Consider the following 19,973-nt stretch of genomic DNA (forward strand, 5'->3'; position numbering starts at 1 on the left):
CTGAGTGTGGTTTTGATTTGTATTTCCCTGATAAGGAGCGACGCTGAACATCTTTTCATGTGCCTGTTGGCCATCCGGATGTCTTCTTTAGAGAAGTGTCTATTCATGTTTTCTGCCCATTTCTTCACTGGGTTATTTGCTTTTCGGGTGTGGAGTTTGGTGAGCTCTTTATAGATTTTGGATACTAGCCCTTTGTCCGATATGTCATTTGCAAAGATCTTTTCCCATTCCGTTGGTTGCCTTTTCGTTTTGTTGGTTGTTTCCTTTGCTGTGCAGAAGCTTTTTATCTTCATAAGGTCCCAGTAATTCACTTTTGCTTTTAATTCCCTTGCCTTTGGGGATGTGTCGAGTAAGAGATTGCTACGGCTGAGGTCAGAGAGGTCTTTTCCTGCTTTCTCCTCTAAGGTTTTGATGGTTTCCTGTCTCACATTCAGGTCCTTTATCCATTTTGAGTTTATTTTTGTGAATGGTGTGAGAAAGTGGTCTAGTTTCAACCTTCTGCATGTTGCTGTCCAGTTCTCCCAGCACCATTTGTTAAAGAGACTGTCTTTTTTCCATTGGATGTTCTTTCCTGCTTTGTCAAAGATGAGTTGGCCATACGTTTGTGGGTCTAGTTCTGGGGTTTCTATTCTATTCCATTGGTCTATGTGTCTGTTTTTGTGCCAATACCATGCTGTCTTGATGATGACAGCTTTGTAGTAGAGGCTAAAGTCTGGGATTGTGATGCCTCCTGCTTTGGTCTTCTTCTTCAAAATTACTTTGGCTATTCGGGGCCTTTTGTGGTTCCATATGAATTTTAGGATTGCTTGTTCTAGTTTCGAGAAGAATGCTGGTGCAATTTTGATTGGGATTGCATTGAATGTGTAGATAGCTTTGGGTAGTATTGACATTTTGACAATATTTATTCTTCCAATCCATGAGCAGGGAATGTCTTTCCATTTCTTTAAATCTTCTTCAATTACCTTCATAAGCTTTCTATAGTTTTCAGCATACAGATCCTTTACATCTTTGGTTAGATTTATTCCTAGGTATTTTATGCTTCTTGGTGCAATTGTGAATGGGATCTGTTTCCTTATTTGTCTTTCTGTTACTTCATTGTTAGTGTATAAGAATGCAACTGATTTCTGTACATTGATTTTGTACCCTGCAACTTTGCTGAATTCATGTATCAGTTCTAGCAGACTTTTGGTGGAGTCTGTCGGATTTTCCATGTATAATATCATGTCATCTGCAAAAAGCGAAAGCTTGACTTCATCTTTGCCAATTTTGATGCCTTTGATTTCCTTTTGTTGTCTGATTGCTGATGCTAGAACTTCCAGCATTATGTTAAACAACAGCGGTGAGAGTGGGCATCCCTGTCGTGTTCCTGATCTCAGGGAAAAAGCTCTCAGTTTTTCCCCGTTGAGGATGATGTTAGCTGTGGGCTTTTCATAAATGGCTTTTATGATCTTTAAGTATGTTCCTTCTATCCCGACTTTCTCAAGGGTTTTTATTAAGAAAGGGTGCTGGATTTTGTCAAAGGCCTTTTCTGCATCGATTGACAGGATCATATGGTTTTTCTCTTTTTTTTTGTTAATGTGATGTATCACGTTGATTGCTTTGCGAATGTTGAACCAGCCCTGCATCCCAGGAATGAATCCCACTTGATCATGGTGGACAATTCTTTTTATATGCCGTTGAATTCGATTTGCTAGTATCTTATTGAGAATTTTGGCATCCGTATTCATCAGGGATATTGGCCTGTAGTTCTCTTTTTTTACTGGGTCTCTGTCTGGTTTAGGAATCAAAGTAATACTGGCTTCATAGAATGAGTCTGGAAGTTTTCCTTCCCTTTCTATTTCTTGGAATAGCTTGAGAAGGATAGGTATTATCTCTGCTTTAAACGTCTGGTAGAACTCCCCTGGGAAGCCATCTGGTCCTGGACTCTTATTTGTTGGGAGATTTTTGATAACCGATTCAATTTCTTCGCTGGTGATGGGTCTGTTCAAGCTTTCCATTTCCTCCTGATTGAGTTTTGGAAGAGTGTGGGTGTTCAGGAATTTGTCCATTTCTTCCAGGTTGTCCAATTTGTTGGCATATAATTTTTCATAGTATTCCCTGATAATTGTTTGTATCTCTGAGGGATTGGTTGTAATCATTCCATTTTCATTCATGATTTTATCTATTTGGTTCATCTCCCGTTTCTTTTTGAGAAGCCTGGCTAGAGGTTTGTCAATTTTGTTTATTTTTTCAAAAAACCAACTCTTGGTTTCGTTGATCTGCTCTACAGTTTTTTTAGATTCTATATTGTTTATTTCTGCTCTGATCTTTATTATTTCTCTTCTTCTGCTGGGTTTAGGCTGCCTTTGCTGTTCTGCTTCTATTTCCTTTAGGTGTGCTGTTAGATTTTGTATTTGGGATTTTTCTTGTTTCTTGAGATAGGCCTGGATTGCAATGTATTTGCCTCTCAGGACTGCCTTCGCTGCGTCCCAAAGCGTTTGGATTGTTGTATTTTCATTTTCGTTTGTTTCCATATATTTTTTAATTTCTTCTCGAATTGCCTGGTTGACCCACTCATTCGTTAGTAGGGTGTTCTTTAACCTCCATGTTTTTGGAGGTTTTCCAGACTTTTTTCTGTGGTTGATTTCAAGCTTCATAGCATTGTGGTCTGAAAGTATGCATGGTATGATTTCAATTCTTGTAAACTTATGAAGGGCTGTTTTGTGACCCAGTATATGATCTATCTTGGAGAATGTTCCATGTGCACTGGAGAAGAAAGTATATTCTGTTGCTTTGGGATGCAGAGTTCTAAATATATCTGTCAAGTCCATCTGATCCAATGTCTCATTCAGGGCCCTTGTTTCTTTACTGACCGTGTGTCTAGATGATCTATCCATTTCTGTAAGTGGGGTGTTAAAGTCCCCTGCAATTACCACATTCTTATCAATAAGGTTGCTTGTGTTTATGAGTAATTGTTTTATATATTTGGGCGCTCCAGTATTCGGCGCATAGACATTTATAATTGTTAGCTCTTCCTGATGGACAGACCCTGTCACTATTATATAATGTCCTTCTTCATCTCTTGTTACAGCCTTTAATTTAAAGTCTAGTTTGTCTGATATAAGTATGGCTACTCCAGCTTTCTTTTGGCTTCCAGTAGCATGATAAATAGTTCTCCATCCCCTCACTCTCAATCTAAAGGTGTCCTCAGGTCTAAAATGAGTCTCTTGTAGACAGCAAATAGATGGGTCTTGTTTTTTTATCCATTCTGATACCCTATGTCTTTTGGTTGGCGCATTTAATCCATTTACATTCAGTGTTATTATAGAAAGATATGGGTTTAGAGTCATTGTGCTGTCTGTATGTTTTATGCTTGTAGTGATGTCTCTGGTACTTTGTCTCACAGGGTCCCCCTTAGGATCTCTTGTAGGGCTGGTTTAGTGGTGACAAATGCCTTCAGTTTTTGTTTGTTTGGGAAGACCTTTATCTCTCCTTCTATTCTAAATGACAGGCTTGCTGGATAAAGGATTCTCGGCTGCATATTTTTTCTGTCTAGCACACTGAAAATCTCGTGCCAACTCTTTCTGGCCTGCCAAGTTTCAAAAGAGAGATCAGTCACGAGTCTTATAGGTCTCCCTTTATATGTGAGGGCACGTTTACCCCTTGCTGCTTTCAGAATTTTCTCTTTATCCTTGTATTTTGCCAGTTTCACTATGATATGTCGTGCAGAAGATCGATTCAAGTTACGTCTGAAGGGAGTTCTCTGTGCCTCTTGGATTTCAATGCCTTTTTCCTTCCCCACTTCAGGGAAGTTCTCAGCTATTATTTCTTCAAGTACCCCTTCAGCACCTTTCCCTCTCTCTTCCTCCTCTGGGATACCAATGATGCGTATATTATTTCTTTTTAGTGTATCACTTAGTTCTCTAATTTTCCCCTCATACTCCTGGATTTTTTTATCTCTCTTTTTCTCAGCTTCCTCTTTTTCCATAACTTTATCTTCTAGTTCACCTATTCTCTCCTCTGCCTCTTCAATCCGAGCTGTGGTGGTTTCCATTTTGTTATGCATTTCATTTAAAGCGTTTTTCAGCTCCTCGTGACTGTTCCTTAGTCCCTTGATCTCTGTAGCAAGAGATTCTCTGCTGTCAGCTATACTGTTTTCAAGCCCAGCGATTAACTTTATGACTATTATTCTAAATTCACTTTCTGTTATATTATTTAAATCCTTTTTGATCAGCTCATTAGCTGTTGTTATTTCCTGGAGATTCTTCTGAGGGGAATTCTTCCGCTTGGTCATTTTGGATAGTCCCTGGCGTGGTGAGGACCTGCAGGGCACTTCCCCTGTGCTGCGGTGTATAACTGGAGTTGGTGGGCGGAGCCGCAGTCAGACCTGATGTCTGCCCCCAGCCCACCGCTGGGGCCACAGTCAGACTGGTGCGTGCCTTCTCTTCCCCTCTCCTAGGGGCGGGATTCACTGTGGAGTGGGGTGGCCTGTCTGGGCTACTTGCACACTGCCAGGCTTGTGATGCTGGGGATCTGGCGTCTTAGCTGGGGTGGGTAGGCAAGGTGCGCAGGGGCAGGAGGGGCAGGCTTAGCTTGCTTCTCCTTAGGTGATCCACTTCAGGAGGGGCCCTGTGGCAGCGGGAGGGAGTCAGATCCGCTGCCGGAGGTTTGGCTCCGCAGAAGCGCAGAGTTGGGTGTTTGCGCTGAGTGAGCAAGTTCCCTGGCAGGAACTGGTTCTCTTTGGGATTTTGGCTGGGGGATGGGCGGGGAAGATGGCGCTGGCGAGCGCCTTTGTTCCCCACCAAACTGATCTCTGTCGTCCGGGGGCTCAGCAGCTTTCCTTCCCTTTGTCCTCCAGCCTTCCCGCTTTCTGAGCAGAGCTGTTAACTTATGACCTCCCAGCCGCTAAGTCGCGCTTGCTGTCGGAACACAGTCCGTCAGGCCCCTCCGCTTTTTGCAAGCCAGACTCGGGGGCTCTGCTTGGCCGGCGAGCCGCCCCTCCGCCCCGGCTCCCTCCCGCCAGTCCGTGGAGCGCGCACCGCCTCGCCGCCCTTCCTACCCTCTTCCGTGGGCCTCTCGTCTGCGCTTGGCTCCGGCGACTCCGTTCTGCTAATCCTCTGGTGGTTTTCTGGGTTATTTAGGCAGGTGTAGGTGGAATCTAAGTGATCAGCAGGACGCGCGGTGAGCCCAGCGTCCTCCTACGCCGCCATCTTCCCTCCCTCCCGTCGTGCATCCACTTTTAAAAACACTTTTAGTCTGGTAGTTACTGAAGAGATGAAACAGAATTACCATATAATCCAGCAATTTCATTCTTAAGTATATAATCAAGAGATATGAAAACATACATCCATACAAAAACTTGTACATGAATGTTTATAGTAGTATTCACATAGCTAAAAATAGAAACAATTCAAGTATCAATCAACTTATGGATAAACACAATGTAGATATCCAGATGATGGAAAATTATGTGCCCATAAAAAGGAATGAAGTACTGATACATGCTACAAGATGAATTGACCTTGAAAACAGTATGCTAACTGAAAGATGTAGGTACAAAAGACCACCTATTATAATTCTATTTACATGAAATGGCCAGAATAGGCAAATCTGTAAAGAAAGTAGACTAGTGGTGGCCAGGGGTTATGGGGGAGAAGGCAGGGAAGTGATTGCTAATGCATACTAAGTTTCTTTTGGAGTGATGAAATATTCAAAAATTAGATACCAATGATGATAGAATGACTTAGTAAATATACTAAAACCAATGAACGTGTAAATTTTGTGTTGTGTAAATGATCTCAATAAATGTTTCTAAAAAAGAAAATCTATCATAATAAAATCTGAAATATAAACAGATCCTTATGCATAAAACAGCCCAAGATGAAAAACATGTCTTTATGCAATAACAAGGAAAAAATAAGTAAATCAGAACCTGTCAATATGATGCAACATTATGCAACCATTAAAGATTAAAGTTTTTTTAAAAAGTTTATTTCTTTGAGAGCGCACACGAGTGTGGAAGGGGCAGAGAGAAAGGGAGACAGAGAATCCCAAGAAGGCTCCACACTCAGCACAGAGCCTGATATGGGGCTCAACCCCATGAAACAGATTACAACCTGAGCCAAAACCCACATTTATTAAAAGCTATTGGGTCACCTGGGTGTCTCAGTCGGTAAAGCGTCGGACTCTGGCTCAGGTCATGATCTCACGGTTCCTGAGTTCGAGCCCCACCTCAGGCTCTGTGCTGACAGCTCAGAGACTGGTGCCTGCTTCAATTCTGTGTGTGTCTCTCTCTGCCCCTCCGCATTCACACTATGTGTCTCTCCCTCTCTCCCTCTCCCTTTCTCTCTCTCTCTCGCAAAAATAAACAAACATTAAAAAAATGTATTTTTAAAAAAGCTATTTAATCTTTGGGGCACCTGGGTGGCCCCATAGATCACATCTTAATTAAATAGGGCAGACTTAATAATACAGGTATATCCCATATCCCTTTACTTCACTACTAGTGCTGAGAAATGGATTAGAGAAGGAACAATTACATGCTCTTGCTTTCTTCATCCATATAACCATGCAGCCTGTGGCTACTTTCAGAAATTTCTAATTTGGCCTAGCCACCATAGTTATCTTGATTGCTGTTGGCACTAAATTTATTTTAGCACTAAATTTTTAACAATGAATACAGTAATTCTCAGCAACCCCATAATTTACATATATTATTCACCACTACCATTGCAATTCTTCAAGAAATCACTTTAATAATATAAATTTGCTACTCTTCCCTTTTTTGAAGAAGAGAATGCTTTTTAAAAGCATTTCTTCATATCTACTAATGAAAGGTAGACAGAACAATAAAAATAGAACAGGTCAGATCCTGCCCTTTGACAGCCAATGTTTTGTCTTTCTTGTCTCTCTGTGATTTAGTGATAAGAAGGAAAATGAAAATGAGCAAGCTTAAGTTTACCCAAGAAATAATGCAAACACAAAATTACCAACATAACCAATCATATTGTCTTAAATACTCCTAGGTTCATGAATGAACAATTCTGTGAATGAGGACAGAACACATTTCCAGAACATGTATCCCATAGAGAATACATAAAACCAAATTAAGATTCCCATTCCAACACACAGAAGTTTATAATATAAAGTATTCTGGGGGTGCCTAACTGGCTCAGCTGGAAGAGCATGCAACTCTTGATCTTGGGATCATGAGTTTGAGCCTCACACTGAGTGTAGAGATTACTTAATTTTACTTAGCAAAACTAAAAAAAAAAAAAAAACAAAAACCTGCAATCCCTATCGAAATACCATCAGTATTTTTCACAGAGCTAGAACAAACAATCCTAAAATTTGTATGTGACCACAAAAGACCCCAAATAGCCAAAGCAATCCTGAAAAAGAAAAACAAAACCGGAGGCATCATAATTTTGGATTTCAAGCTATATTACAAAGCTGTAGTCATTAAGACAGTAGGACACTGGCACAAAAACAGACACAGAGATCAATGGAATAGAATGGAGAACCCAGAAATAGACTGAAACCTATATGGTCAACTAATCTTCAACAAAGCAGGAAAGAATAGCCAATGAAAAAAAGACGGTCTCTCCAACAAACGGTGATGGGAAAACTGGACAGCGACATGCAGAAGAATTAAACTGGACCACTTTCTTACACCATGAACAAAAATAAATTCAAAATGAATGAAAGACTTAAATGTGAGACAAGAAACCATCAAAATCCTGAAGGAGAAAACAGCAACCTCTTTGACCTCAGCCAGAGCAATTTCTTACTAGACACAAAACAAACATGAACTATTGAGACTTCATCAAGATAAAAAGCTTCTGCACAGCAGAGGAAACAATCAACAAAACTAAAAGGCAGCCTACAGAATGGGAGAAGATATTTGCAAATGACATCTGTAAAGGGTTACTGTCCAAAATCTATAAAGAACTTATCAAACTCAACACCCAAAAAACAAGTAACCCAGTTAAGAAATGGGCAGAAGACACAAATAAACATTTTTCCGAAGAAGACATCCAGATGGCTAACAGACACATGAAAAGATGCTCAACATCACTCATCATCAGGGATATACAAATCAAAGCCACAATGAGATACCACCTCACACCTGTCAGAATAGCTAAAATTAACAATATAAGAAACAACAGATGTTGGCAAGGATGCGGAGCAAGCGGAACCTTATTAAAGAAAGGGGAATCCTCTTGCATTATTGGTGGGAATGCAAACTGGTGCAGCCTCTCTGGAGACCAGTATGGAGGTTCCTCAAAAAACTAAAAATAGAGCTACCCTATGATCCAGCAATGGCACTATTAGGTGTTTACCCAAAGGATACAAAAATACAGATCCAAAGGAGTACATGCACCCCAATGTTTATAGCAGCATTATCAAAAATAGCCAAACTGTGGAGAGCCCAAAAGTCCATCAACTAATGAATGGATAAAGAAGACGTAGTATACACACACACACACACACACACACACACACACACACACACACACACAGGAATATTACTCAGCTATCAAAAAGAATGAAATCTTGGGGTGCCTGTGTGGCTCAGTCGCTTGAGCGTCCAACTTCAGCTCAGGTCATGATCTCACAGTCCGTGGGTTTGAGCCCCACGTCAGGCTCTGTGCTGACAGCTCAGAGCTTGGAGGCTGCTTTGGATTCTGTGTCTCCCTCTCTCTCTGCCCCTCCCCTGCTCATGCTCTGTCTCTCTCTGTCTCAAAAATAAATAAAAACATTTTTTTAAAAAAATTTTTAAATAAAAAAAGAATGAAATCTTGGGGTGCCTGGGTGGCTCAGTTGGTTAAGTGTCTGACTTCGGCTCAAGTTATGATCTCACAGTTCATGAGTTCAAGCCTAGCATTGGGCTATGTGCTGACAGATCAGAGAGCCTGGGGCCTGCTTTGGAATCTGTGTTTCCCTCTCTCTACCCCTCCCACATTCATACTCTGTCTCTCAAGAATAAATAAACATTTAAAAAAATTAAGGGGTGCCTGGGTGGCTCAGTCGGTTGAGCGTCCGACTTCAGCTCAGGTCATGATCTCACAGTTCATGAGTTCGAGCCCTGTGTCGGGCTCTGTGCTGACAGCTCAGAGCCTGGAGCCTGTTTCAGATTCTGTATTTCCCTCTCTCTCTGCCCCTCCCCCACTCATCCTCTGTCTCTCTCTGTGTGTCAAAAATAAATAAACATTAAAAAAAATTTTTTTAAAACACATTTAAAAAAATTAAGGGGCACCTGGGTGGCTCAGTCAGTTGGGCATCTGACTTCAGCTCAGGTCATGATCTCGCAGTTCATGAGTTCGAGCCCCATGTCAGGCTCTGTGCTAACAGCTCAGAGGCTGGAGCCTGCTTCACATTCTGTGTCTCCCTCTCTCTCTGGCCCTGCCCTGCTTGCGCACTCGCTCTCTTGCTCTCTCTCAAAAATGAATAAACGTTAAAAATTTTTTTTTAATTTTTAAAAAATGAATGAAATCTTGTCATTTGCAATGAGATAGATGGAGCTAGAATGCATTTGGTAAGTTAGATAAGTCCATCAGAGAAAACAAATACCGTGTAATTTCACTCATGTGGAATTTAAGAAACAAAACAGATGAACATATGGGAAAGAGGGGGGAAAAAACCACAAGAGACTCTTAATGATAGAAAACAAACTACGGGTGGACAGAGGGAAGTGAGTGGGAGTTGGGATGGACGGGTGATGGGTACTAAGGAGAGCACCTATTGTGATGAGCACTGGGTGTTGTATGTAAGTGATGAATCACTGAATTTTACTCCGAAACCAATACTGCACTGTATGTTAACTAACTAAAATTTAAGTTAAAAAAAAAAAAACTTCTGAGTTAACAAAGTAACAAAGAGTAACTAGAGGCAAGTGTACAGAGGAGACACAGAAGTAAGAAGAATTAACTTTCTTGAACCTCAGGAAACATTTTATAATAGGTAAAAATAGTCTTAACAATACCCCACTTTTCTTCTGTGCCATTTTGCAACATTATGCTACAATGAACTCTACTACAATGGCATTTTTATCCCAGAGTTGTTAACTGACTATACATTTGGTAATAGGGGGAAGAAAATGAAATACAAGTCACAGTCTCTGACTTCAAGAGGATCTTGATCCAGTGAAAAGCATATATAGTAAAAAAAATAATGTGGAAATGCAAAGAATTCACACATACACAAAACTCTTAAAGATAATAAATTCAGCAAGGCTTGAAAAACACCACATCAATAAACAAAAATCAGTTGTATTTCTATGCACTAGCAATTAGCAATCCAAAAATGAAATTAAGAAAACAGTTCCATTTACCACAGCATCAAAAATAATAAAATGCTTAGCAATAAATGTAACCAAAGTGCAAGCCTTGTCCACTGAAATCTATAAAACATTACTGAGAGAAATTAAAGAAGACGTAAATAAATGGAGAGATTTTCCATGTCCATGGATTGGAAGACAACATTGTTAAGATGGCAATTCACTCTAAGGTGATCTATAAATTTAATGCAGTCCCTGTCAAAATTCCAACTGTCTTTTATGCAGAAATCGACAAGCCGATCCTAAAATTCATACAGAAATGCATGGGATCCAGAATACCCAAAACAATCTTGAAAAGAACACAGTTGGAAGACTCACACCTCTTGATTTCAAAACATACTATAATGTCTACATTATAGTAGACAAGGCAGTGTGGTACTGGCATAAGACCTGTAAGTCAATGGAACAGAATTCAGAGTCCAGAAATAACCCCCCACATCTAAGGTCAGGAGATTTTCAAAATGAGTGCCAAGACAATTCAATGAGAAAGAAAAGTCTTTTCAACAAAGAGTACAAGAACAACTGGATATCCACATGCAAAAAAATTAAGAATTTGGACCTCTCCCTTACATCATATATAAAAAATAACTCAAAATGCACCAAAAACCTAAATGTATCAACTAAAACTATAAAAGAAAAATAGGCAGAAATCTTTGTGATCTTACAGTAGGCAAGATATCCTTAGTTGTGACACCTAAAGCACAAGCAACCATGAAAGAAACAAATAAAATAGACTTCATCAAAATTAGAAAGTTTCTCTTTCTCTCCCTCGCTGAAAAATAAGTAAAACTAAAAATTTTAAAAAACTACAAAGTTTTATGCTTCAAAGGATACTATAAAAAAATGAAGAAAACCCACAGAATAGAGAAAATATTTGCAAATCATGTATTTAATAAGGTACGTGTGTCTAGAATATAAAGAATTCTTATAATTCCAAAATAAAAACAAAGACCCTAACTCGAAATGGGCAAAGGACCTTAATACTTACTTCCTTAGAGGAGATCTACAAATAGACAATAAGTACATCAGTCATCAGGGAAATCAAAATCACAATGAGGTATCACTCCACACTCACTACGATGGAATCAAAAACATATAACAAATTGGTGGCTGCCAGAGGCAGAGGGGTGGTAGGTGGGAAAAATAGGTGAAGGGGGTCAAAAGGTGATGATGATGATGATGATGATAGGAAGGAAGGAAGGAAGGAAGGAAGGAAGGAAGGAAGGAAGGAAGGGAGGGAGGGAGGGAGGAAGGGAGGGGAGAGATACTAATGAACAAGACTGGCCAGCGAGCAAAAAGTGACTAACAAATCTGGAGGAATCATTTCAAGTGCAAGCAGTAAAGAGTAACTGGGAAATATTTTGAACAACCGTAAGCTATTAAAATTCAGACACTACCCAGCACCAAGTCAAGGATATTGGCTGTCATAGCCATTTTAAAATAGGCTTTTTTTTCTATCGACAGATTAAATCTGGACAGGTTAAACTGTCTCAGTGTAAAGACACATTAATGGATACGGTATGTAATAAAAAAAAGTTTTTAATATTTTAAAGACCTATAATAGCCAAGTATTTGTGAGGATGTAGAAAAACTGGACCCCTCATATATTGCTAATGGGAACATAAAATGGTATGGCCACTATAGAAAGCAGTCTGCAGTTCCTCAAAAGGTTAAATATAGAGTTACCATATGACCCAGTAATTCCACTCCTAGGTATATACCCAAGAGAAATAAAAACATATATCCACACAAAAACTTGTACATAAATGTTCATAGAGGCATTATCATAACAGCTAAAAAGTGGAAACAACCCACTGATGAAAGAACAAAACACCCATACAATGGTGTATTACTCAGCCATAAAAAGGAATGACATACTGATATGTACTACAATATGAATGAAGGATGAACCTTGAAAACACACTAATGAAAAAAGCCAGACACAGAAGGCCATATATTGTATGATTCCATTTATAGGTTATGTCCAGAATGGGCAAATCCATCAACAGAAATTAGACTTGTGACTGCCAGGGATGGAAGTGGGGGGAGGATGGGAAATGACTGCTTATGGGTTTGGGATCTCTTCTGGGGATGATGCAAATGTTCTAGAATCATATAGTGGTGATGGCTGCACAACACTGAATACACCAAAAACCAAAATGACTTGTATACTCTAACATGGTAAATTTTATGATGTGAATTATACTTTTTTTAACCTAGAATAACATATGCCCAAAGATATATATTGGTGAAAACACAGAAGAGGAATACTTGACCAGACTAAGAAAATGGTCAGAAAGGCTTTCTAAAGCTGATACCTGAGCTGATACCAAGGAAAAAAGTCTGTAAGTCTGTCTTGCCCCATACCCTCTCCCTTTCCCACTCCTCCTTAAATTCAGAAATCATTTACCTATCATCCAAAGGAACATTTATATGACCAATACAAACTATTTCAATGAAAATATGTTCTACCTATAAAAAAATGAACGAGGGTTCTTGAATTGTCCCAGTGTATTTCTATTCCTAACAGAGAAAATGAGTTAACCAAATGAACATCTGAATAAGAATTTCAGTTTAACAAAAACAGAGCTCAGAGAGAGGAGTCACTTTAGGAAGCAACATTTTTCTTAAGGGTCTCTAACCTCTACTCCCACTCACCACTATCCCCAATCTCCCTAAATGTTTCATTCTTTAAATTATATTCCCTAAGAGCTTTAAGTTTTTCCACAACAGTTTCAACATGTATGGGGGGAAGGGGAGAGATAATGAGATAAAAGGCATAACTATTTTACGTGTGAATCATAAGTCAGAACCTATACTTTGTGATAATAAGCAATCATATAGCCTAACTTCAATCAATAATCAATAACTACCATTAGATATAACTAGCTGTGACTTCAGAGTTTAAGATGTGAAATATTTTAATTATTATTTTGCACACAAACTAGAGTAGAAACTGAGAACCAAACCTTTGAAAACACTTAAGTAATAAAAGTCAGAAGCAAGGAGAAAATAAAGTTAAGTTTTGTCTCTAATTACATACTACTAGGAACTGATCATGGCACTCTCTAGGTGAACATTTTCTTAACTTATTCAAATCAAAATACAGAAAGAACATATCAAAATTACAGATATAGGAAGGGTAACAAAGGCACAGGATAATAGAATCAGGATTCAAAAAGTCTCCTTTGGAACAATAGACAGAAATTGGACTTACAGAAAGAAAATACGTGTAAAAAAGTCCAACACAGAATCAGAAAGCCAACCAATCAAGAATGAAGATTTGGGGGGCACCTAGGTGCCTGTCGGTTAAGCATCCCACTTCCACTGAGGTCATGATTTTGTGGCTGGTGAGTTCGAGCCCTGTGTCGGGCTCTGTGCTGAGAGCTCAGAACCTGGAGCCTGCTTTAGATCTTTGTCTCCCTCTCTCTGCCCCTTCCCCGCTCACACTCTGTCTCTCTCTCAAAAATAAACATTTTTTAGGGGCGCCTGGGTGGCTCAGTTGGTAAGTGTCCGACTTCGGCTCAGGTCATGATCTTGCGGTCCATGAGTTCAAGCCCTGCGTCTGAGCTGTCAGCACAGAGCCTGGAGTCTGTTTCAGATTCTGTGTCTCCCTCTCTCTCTGACCCTCCCCTGTTCATGCTCTGTCTCTCTCTGTCTCAAAAACAAATAAACATTAAAAAAAATTTTTTTTAAGTAAACATTTAAAAAAAAAAAAAAAAGAATGAAGATTTGGGTTAACACAGAGAAAAAGACCTAGAGGTGAGCTTACTGACAAATAAGTATAAGCTAACACTGAAAAGTGGATATTGAAAGAAAGAAAACAATTATTTTACTTATTTTTTTTAACGTTTACTTATTTTGAGAAAGAGAGAGTGCAAGTGGGGGAGGGGGCAGAGAGAAAGAGGGAGAGAGAGAGAATCCCAAGCAGGCTCCGTGCTGTCAGCACAGAGCGTGACGTGGGGCTCAATCCCACAAACTGTGTGATCATGACCGGAGCCAAAATCAAAGTCCAATGCTTAACCAACTGAGCCACTCAGATGCCCTGAAAAAAATTATTTTAAGGCACCAATGATGAAAAAGTGGTAAGCTCCCCAAGGGAAGGGATCATTCTGAATTCCTTAATCACTTCATTTCTAGGGCTTAACACAATACCTGGATCAGACCATACGATCTGTAGCATGTCCACAAGTCGATGCCCAACATAATAAAAGGTTTAGAAAGCACATTTCATAAGTGGTGGCTAGGGGAAAAAACTGTTTAGTCTGGAAAAAACTTAAGTGAGACAAAATAATTCCAGAAAAGGAATTATACTTGCTGTCAACATTGTCAAAAGTTAAAAAAAAAATCTAAAAACCAGGAACTTCTTTAATTAAAAGGAGCAATCCCACCAAGAAGGGATAAAGGAGGACCTGTAGTTAAGATACTTGATAGGAAGAGTCTGCTTTGCATGGGATCAAGCATAGCACTAGGAGTGAGACTAGGTCATCAATTCCAGCTGCCGTCACTCACTTCCTGTTTGGCCAAGGGCAAATGACATCACCTCTCCACTTAAGCTAAAAAACAATAATTTAAAATACCAATATTACAGGAGTATAACTTGAATTAGTTAACGATTGCAAAATACTTGGGAAATTTACTTTATGTGATAACGAAAACTGCATTTTCCTACTTTACACATACACTAAGGCTGAATAGTTAAATAAATCTATTATAAATAACAAGAACCAAGTTTCTCACTGTCAGAGAAAGAAGTTACAAAGAGGCAAAGAGAGGAATGCTAGAATAAACCTGTGGTACTGGACTAGAGTCAGAGAGACCAGTATGAGTGCATGTTCACATTCATATCCAGACAGATATGGAAATAAACACAAATATGTATGTAACCTGGGCCAGTACGCACACACGTATTTCCTAGCTCTGCCCTCTAGGATGGCCTAGAAGCAGTGACAGCTCAGCATTAGTGAGTACACCTAGTTCATTTAGAAACCAGATCCTCGTTTCTAAATATTTTCTTCCAATAAAAGAAACCAGGGCTCCTTGGAGAAATGGCTGATTCTAGGGCTGGGGCAGGGAAATACAAGATGAGACTGGAGCACCTTGCAGCATCAGGAAGTAAAAAGTGCTCCAAAAAAAAAGAAAAGAGGAACATATCAAAAACACCTAAGTGTCAAATGGCCAAAGCCAGAAGAATGTGAGCAACAACATACAGTATTACAACCCAAAGAAAAAAATAAATATTCGTGAATCCATACTGATATAAATGAGTAACTAAATAAACCAGGGGCAGGGGTAGAAGGGAGTGTACAATCTTTCTTACAGAAGAATTCCAAATAATAAATGTAGAAGGAATGAGGGAAATAGAAAGTCACCACTACAATTACACACTAATTGCTGCTGCAGGCAAATTTCACTGATGAATGCTAAAATTAGTGGATGAAACTCAGATCTTTGTATAGCCTCACAGAACCTCCCCCAAAATAGTTATGAATCACTGTGGGTGATTTGAACTCAGACACAAATTCTTTGACACTCATTCCTTCAAGAGGTAGAGCTTCATTTCCTTCCCCCAGAAATGGGCTTGACTTGATGACTCATTTCTAGCTTCTAACAAATAAAGTAAGGAAATGGAAAAACAGTCACTTTAGTGAAACCAAGAAGATACTACCTTAATCAAATTATCAGGTTAACACCAGTAATAAGTCACATTGATATCAGATATCCCCTGATATGCAATATGACGTGACAAGAAGGGCATACCATCTCTGGTATTCTTCCCCAAAATGCACAACTTCAGGCTAATCATGAGAAAATACCAGAAAACCCAATTCAGGAACATTCTACAAATAACTGCTACTCTTCAAAGGTGTCAAGGAGAGGGGCGCCTGGGTGGCTCAGTCGGTTGAGCGTCCGACTTCAGCTCAGGTCACGATCTCACGGTCCATGAGTTCGAGCCCCGTGTTGGGCTCTGGGCTGATGGCTCAGAGCCTGGAGCCTGCTTCTGATTCTGTGTCTCCCTCTCTCTCTGTCCCTCCCCCGTTCATGCTCTGTCTCTGTCTCAAAAATAAATAAAAACATTAAAAAAAAAATTTTTTTAAAAAGGTGTCGGGGCGCCTGGGTGGCGCAGTCGGTTAAGCGTCCGACTTCAGCCAGGTCACGATCTCGCGGTCCGTGAGTTCGAGCCCCGCGTCAGGCTCTGGGCTGATGGCTCAGAGCCTGGAGCCTGTTTCCGATTCCGTGTCTCCCTCTCTCTCTGCCCCTTGCCCGTTCATGCTCTGTCTCTCTCTGTCCCAAAAATAAAACGTTAAAAATAAATAAATAAATAAATTTAAAAAAGGTGTCAAGGAGAGAAAGGCAAGGAGAAGCTAAGAAACTGTCACAGATTGTCAGAAACTAGGGAAATAAGACATCTAAATACAATGTGGTATCCTGGATCAGATCCTATAATAGAAAAAGAGCATCACTCTGGAAAAACTAGGGAAATGAGAGAAAAGCCTATAATTTACTTCATAATATGGAACTAATACTCATTTCTCTTTTTTAAGTTTATTTTTATTTATTTTGAAAGAGAAACAGAGAGCAACTGGGGGAGGGGCAGAGAGAGAGAGACAAAATCCCAAGCAGGCTGTCAGTGCAGAGGCCGAGGTGGGGCTCAAGCTCATGAACCATGAGATCATGGCCTGAGCCGAAGTCAAGAGTCAGACCCTTAACAAAAATGAGCCACCCAGGCACCCCAATTAATATTGGTTTCTTAATTTTGATAAATGTATCATGGTTACATAAAATGTTAAAATTAAGGAAAGCTAGATGAAGTTTTGTACTATCTTTACAACTCTTCTGTAAACCTAAAGTTACTCAATATAAAATATTTTTTATTTTTTTAAATGTTTAAGTTTTTAGAGAGAAAGAGTGTGCATGCTATGTGAGCAGCAGAGGAACAGAGAGAAGGGGAGAGAGAATCCCAAACAGGCCCGCGTGCTGTCATCACAGAGCCTGATGTGGGGATTAATCCCAAGAACCATGAAATGACCTGAGCTGAAATCAACAGTCAACACTTAATCCACTGAGCCACCCAGGCCTGCCTCAGTTTCCTTCTCAAATGGACCAAATCAAATGAACCACCAAGATGACTTCCATTGGGTCAAAATGCTTCTCAAGATTTTCTTACATTTTAAGGAAACATAAAACCTGCACATCAACTAACCATGCTTAATATTTAAAAAAAGAAGGAGGGGTGCCTGGGTGGCCCATTCAGTTAAGTGTCTGACTTTGGCTCAGGTCATGATCCCTGCACTGGGCTCTGTGCTGACAGCTCAGAGTCTGGAGCCTGCTTCAGATTCTGTGTCTCCCTCTCTCTCGGCCCCTCACCTGCTAGCACTGGCGCTCTCTTGCTCTCTCTCTCTCTCTCTCTCCCTCTCTCTCAAATATAAACAAACATTTTTTAAAAAATAATAGAAAAAAAAAAAAAAAGAAGAAGGGGGTGCCTGGTTGGTTCAGTCAGTGGAGCATATACATGACTCTTGATCTCAGGGTCATGAGTTTGAGCCCCATGTTGGGGGCAGAGATTACTTAACATAATAATAATAAAAAAGGGGGGGAAAAGAAGAGGAGGAGAAGAAGGAAGAGAAGGAGAAAGAGGAAGAGGACAATGGAGAAAAGCAATGCCTAAATTTGAAGTGTCAACCTCACAAATTTAAAGAGATAAAAGACGGATCGCCAAATTCAAAAACAAAATTGGGAAAAAGAACAAGACACTAAAATCAAAAAGAACTCACTCTCTCTGACTAAAGCTAACCCACCTAACCTGATGTAAGAAAGAGGTTCAAACCACACAAGTGCCCCTTCACACAGGGGAACACGTACTTCCATACATACCCCCAATCCATAACCGAAATAAATATCACAAGGCAGTATCTTTCCCAGCTCTCAAACCATTTCAAGCAAGCTTGGGAAACCTGTCCTACTCTCCCCTGAAAGCCAGAGTATGTAATTAAAAAAGTTTTCATACCCTCAAAAAAACAAAAAGTAAAGATAGAGCTAAGCCACCTAGACATAATAAAATCCAGGTGCTTCCTTCACTGTCAAGCAAACAATGGAAAATGATGTTAACATGTAATGTAAGGTTATTTGTAATTTTGAGAATTTTAACACAGATAAATATATGCTGAGATGACAAATATATGAAGAGAATAACTTAAACACACACACGCACACGCGCGCGCGCACACACACACAACTGAGACAAAGTGGGAAAACGTTTTTAGAATCTTCCCAGCACTGTCAAACATCAATATATGTGTTCACACAATTGGGAGAAGAAGGAAGACTCACTAGGTTTCAGTAACTTGATTAAAACATCCGCCTAAAGGGGCACCTGGGTGGCTCAGTCGGTTAAGCGGCCGACCTCAGCTCAGGTCATGATCTCGCGGTCCATGAGTTTGAGCCCCGGGTCAGGCTCTGTGCTGACAGCTCAGAGCCTGAAGCCTGTTTCAGATTCTGTGTCTCCCTCTCTCTGACCCTCCCCCACTCATGCTCGGTCTCTCTCTGTCTCAAAAATAAATAAACGTTAAAAAAAAAAAAATCCGCCTAAAAACATCCAGGGCCCTTAGTTCCCATTCTATAATCAACTGCCTTTTTATTACTGATTTGGCTGCCCAGAAATAAAGGAGGTGCCAGTGGATAATTAATTCCAATTGTGTACATGGCACTTTATACTTTCCATGTAAATAAACTGGTATCTGGTTTATCAGTCTCTAGTGAGATTACTTTGCATGAATAAATTCTCAAGCACTTGAGTCACCCCAGTGTGAATCAAAAATTTCAAGTTTCTGAACTACTGGGGGGAGGGGAGGGCAGAGAGGGTCAGAGAGACCTTGATATGGATGCCACTTCTGATACTTAACTATCTGTGTGACTCCTTATTCCTGTCAGTCTCAATTTCCCCATCTGTAAATAAATACCTACTAGTGCCCGGAAGATAGCAAGTGCTCAAAAGGTGACAGCTTTATTATTTTTAAGCCAAATGTGAGAGGAAGACTACCAGTGATAGAGAAACATTTCATTTGAAAAGTAGCTTGAACCATCAAACCACTTCAAGTTTTGAAAGACACCAAGGCGGCGGGGGGAGGGGGGGGGATGTGCCATCCCAGAGAGGTGTGAGAAGAGCAAAGTTAAAAAGTTGCAAGTACCGGCTGCCTTGTACAGTTCTCGCTTAGCAACTCCAATGTTGTCTACCAAACACCCAGCCGGTAATAGTTAGAGCATGACAACTGTTCACTCTAAATCCATGTGCTCAGCTTGGATTCAGGACTGATTTATAAAAATAGCTGTTGCTGCTGCTCTTTGAATCTCTTTGAGCTGATGACTGGGCAGTGTTACCCTATAGGCCTAGAGCAGCTGTATTCCCTCACCACACCCATTTCTCTGCCTACCCGGCGGAGCTGACGGCACCCCCCCCCCCCCAATCTCTGCAGCATACTATTCTCCCTCTTCCTGGGCTGAGTGAGCAAATTACAAGCACAAATATCCCCTGATGCAATGCCACAACCATCCCTGGGAAAGCGCAGTGGCAGTTGCCAAAAGCTCAGCAGCAGGGAAACGGGCGGGAGACACACACACACACACACACACACACACACACACACACACACACACA

General features: G+C 40.2%; 1 protein-coding gene across 22 annotated transcripts in view; it reads right to left on the reverse strand.

Annotated features, from left to right (window-relative positions):
* The window catches only part of MAP4 (microtubule associated protein 4), a 207,912-nt gene that overhangs the window by 186,723 nt on the left and 1,216 nt on the right, over positions 1-19,973 (reverse strand). The window lies entirely within an intron of this gene.

This window comes from Herpailurus yagouaroundi, unplaced genomic scaffold (genome assembly GCF_014898765.1).
Source record: "Herpailurus yagouaroundi ecotype Mexico unplaced genomic scaffold, PumYag 193, whole genome shotgun sequence".
Classification (NCBI taxonomy): Eukaryota; Metazoa; Chordata; class Mammalia; order Carnivora; family Felidae; genus Herpailurus; species Herpailurus yagouaroundi.